At 39.5% G+C, this 4,138-nt stretch overlaps 1 non-coding gene across 1 annotated transcript; it reads right to left on the bottom strand.

Annotated features, from left to right (window-relative positions):
* Positions 1 to 2,898: 2,898 nt before the first annotated feature.
* On the bottom strand, positions 2,899 to 2,971 carry TRNAR-ACG (transfer RNA arginine (anticodon ACG)). The gene has a single exon. It is a non-coding gene; the product is annotated as a tRNA-Arg (tRNA).
* Positions 2,972 to 4,138: the final 1,167 nt, after the last annotated feature.

Genomic DNA, 4,138 nt, shown 5'->3' on the forward strand with positions numbered 1-4,138 from the left:
GCTTCACTTTTCTTTCTAATGTCCTTTTAAGCTATGAAGTCGTTTTCACATGATTAGGTCAACTAACAAGATTGAACCCCCCTAAAATATAATTTTTTCCTTACAAAATGAAAGTACTTACAAATTCAAGAAAATGTTGCTTTCAAATCATATTACTAAAATAATAAACAAAGAAGTTATATCACTTTCAATATTTATTACAACTGTTATTTTACCTGATTCTTATTATACTTAGACCTGAAACTCATGATATTTTTGGAGGAAAAATTATTACTTTTGAAAAGTTAATAAAGATATGCCAAATATCATAAATAGGGGAAGCCAAATAAATAAGTGAGTCAAACCTGTTGTTTCGTATTTATAATAATAACACTCTGCGACTAAATCAACTTTTTTTCTGGGTATTGGACAAAAACCACTTCTTAGTAGAGACTCATACTGGGTATCCGGGTCCACGTTTTGGGCTATATCTCGACACCAGAGCCTCGCAGCTGTATGAAAATTACCCTGTACTATAGCACTCATCAACAGTTTTCATTTGATATCCATATTGTATAAACACATTCTAGGGGTACCCGGGTCCACGTTTTGGGCTATATCTCGAGACCCTAGCCTCCCAGTTGTATGAAAATTATCCTGTACTATATCACTCAGCAACAGCTTTCATTTCATATCCATATTGTATAAACATATTCTAGGAGTACCCGGGTCCACGTTTTGGGCTATATCTCGAGACCCTAGCCTCCCAGTTGTATGAAAACTATCCTGTACTATAGCACTCATCAACAGTTTTCATTTGATATCCATATTGTATAAACACATACTAGGGGTACCCGGGTCCACGTTTTGGGCTATATCTCGAGACCCTAGCCTCCCAGTTGTATGAAAATTATCCTGTACTATAGCACTCAGCAACAGCTTTCATTTGATATCCATATTGTATAAACACATTCTAGGAGTACCCGGGTCCACGTTTTGGGCTATATCTCGAGACCCTAGAATCCCAGTTGTATGAAAATTATCCTGTACTATAGCACTCATCAACAGCTTTCATTTGATATCCATATTGCATAAACACATTCTAGGGGTACACGGGTCCACGTTTTGGGCTATATCTCGAGACCCTAGCCTCCCAGTTGTATGAAAACTATCCTGTACTATAGCACTCATCAACAGCTTTCATTTGATATCCATATTGTATAAACACATTCTAGGGGTACCCGGGTCCACGTTTTGGGCTATATCTCGAGACCCTAGCCTCCCAGTTGTATGAAAATTATCCTGTACTATAGCACTCAGCAACAGCTTTCATTTGATATCCATATTGTATAAACACATTCTAAGGGTACCCGGGTTCCCCCAGCGGGTTAGGGGGGGTCAGAATATACCCGCGGTAGGTATGCCTGTCGTAAGAGGCGACTAAAATACCAGATTCAAGGGGCTGAGTAGCGCAACCCTGCAGGTTGCCAGCGCAACATATAGCTTCTCCAAACCCAATTGTCAACCTCACCTATCCGCGGCGAATCCTGTTTCACTAACAGACGAGGCTCTGGCGACCCTAAGCTCCTTATGGAACTTGGGGTTGGGGAGGGAGGGGATGGCCTGAAGGTTTAATGTGGCCACATAAATCGTTCCCGAGATGGTCGGGCCAGCACCTTAATGGTGCTGTGGTACCGGAGCGTACCGGATCTGTATCCGGCAAAGGACCATCACATCGATAACACTCCCCAAAGCCTTCGGGGAGCAACCTTATCGCTACAACAACAACAACAACAAGGGTACCCGGGTCCACGTTTTGGGCTATATCTCGTGACCCTAGCCTCCCAGTTGTATGAAAATTATCTTGTACTATAGCACTCAGCAACAGCTTTCATTTGATATATGCATATTGTATAAACACATTCTAGGGGTACCCGGGTCCACGTTTTGGGTTATATCTCGAGACCCTAGCCCCCCAGTTGTATGAAAATTATCCTGTACTATAGCACTCAGCAACAGCTTTCATTTGATATCCATATTGTATAAACATATTTTAGGGGTACCCGGGTCCACGTTTTGGGCTATATCTCGAGACCCTAGCCTCCCAGTTGTATGAAAATTATCCTGTACTATAGCACTCAGCAACAGCTTTCATTTGATATCCATACTGTATAAACACATTCTAGGAGTACCCGGGTCCACGTTTTGGGCTATATCTCGAGACCTTAGCCTCCCAGTAGTATGTAAATTATTCTGTACTATAGCACTCATCAACAGCTTTCATTTGATATCCATATTGTATAAACACATTCTAGGGGTACCCGGGTCCACGTTTTGGGCTATATCTCGAGACCCTAGCCTCCCAGTTGTATGAAAACTATCCTGTACTATAGCACTCATCAACAGCTTTCATTTGATATCCATATTGTATAAACACATTCTAGGGGTACCCGGGTCCACGTTTTGGGCTATATCTCGAGACCCTAGCCTCCCAGTTGTATGAAAACTATCCTGTACTATAGCACTCATCAACAGCTTTCATTTGATATCCATATTGTATAAACACATTCTAGGGGTACCCGGGTCCACGTTTTGGTCTATATCTCGAGACCCTAGTCACGCAGGGGTATGAAAATTATCCTGTACTATAGCACTCATCAACAGCTTTCATTTGATATCCATATTGTATAAACACTTTCTAGGAGTACCCGGGCCCACGTTTTGATCTCAAGACCCTAGGCACGTAGCGAAAAAAAGGTAGACGTTGGCCGATTCTCAGACCTACCCAATATGCTCACAAAATTTCATGAGAATCGGTTCAGCCGTTTCGGAGGAGTTAAGCCTCTAACACCGTGACAGAAGAATTTTGTACATATCAATAAAATAATAAAAATATTTAAATAAAAATTCGCATTATTACGATCCTGCCAGGATTCGAACCTGGAATCTTCTGATCCGTAGTCAGACGCGTTATCCATTGCGCCACAGGACCGGTTGAAGACCGGTTCGCAAATTGCGTACTTCCTTTGCGGTTGGTTTTCAGTGTGTGTGTAATAGAATGCTCTCATTTTAGATATTTACAACTGTTTTTAAAAGCGCGTAAGTTCGCTTTTGAAAACAAATTTTTTAGACCTCATTTTAATAGATATAGCTGTGGGTTTTATTCATGTTATCGTCACGCATATTTTTTCAAAATTGGCTCTAAGGTATAGATGTACATAAATATCTTCATTAGGGTGGTCCTTATATAACTTACCAATATTTGTTTTAGAGCGACAGTAAAAAATAATTCAAAATTCAGATAACCCCACGAAGTTGTGAAAGATGATATAAACTGTTGTTATGCACTTTTATTTTCTCTTTATTGTAGCGAGGTATCCAAATCACAAGAAATATGTATTTTCTTTTTTTGTTATTCATTTTCTTTATAAAATTTCATACGAGGTGCGTGCTGGTGCCATAAGTTTAAGCCTCTAAGCTTTTCTTACAGCCTTGAAGACATGCTTACGAAATTACCATGATATTTTTCACGTTTCAATTGGTGCATACGGAACGCATTTGGTACAAAATTTTGTGGAAAAGTAGTTTTTTTTCAGTAGCATCCCCGTCTGAAGTGCACCCGAGTCAACTGAGACCTTACTATAGTGAGATGATTTTGGGCGTTCTCCATAAATAGTATGACCTCCATAGATTTAAAAGAAATATAGATTATACGCCTACACTACTTGCAAACTGGACATGGAAATTTTTTCACATTTTTTGTGTGTCAATAAATGAAAAATGAAAGTTTTCCTGCCACATCATATGCACAAGGAAAACGCAAACTTTGATTTTTTTCATACAAAAAATATAAATAACAAATGTTTGCATTCGAAGAAGAAGATCTTATCGAAAAAGTCAATTGAAAACAGAATCAGATCGAGAAAAATTTTTGGATCCCTTTATCGTTCTTTGGCATACCCGTTGCGTTGCCGGTGAATTGAGAACACACCCACAAAGACATGTATGTTCAAAGTCAGTTGTTGACGCAACGTAACCTGGCGCTTAAAAGACGCAAAAGGCGAATGTATTTGGGCGCTAAGATTTTGTCACTCGCTCCAATCTACATAAGATCATGCTCGTATAAACATTTACGACATTGACATATTTCTTACAATAA

The sequence above is a fragment of the Eurosta solidaginis genome, chromosome 5 (genome assembly GCF_040869045.1).
Source record: "Eurosta solidaginis isolate ZX-2024a chromosome 5, ASM4086904v1, whole genome shotgun sequence".
NCBI classification, from domain to species: domain Eukaryota; kingdom Metazoa; phylum Arthropoda; class Insecta; order Diptera; family Tephritidae; genus Eurosta; species Eurosta solidaginis.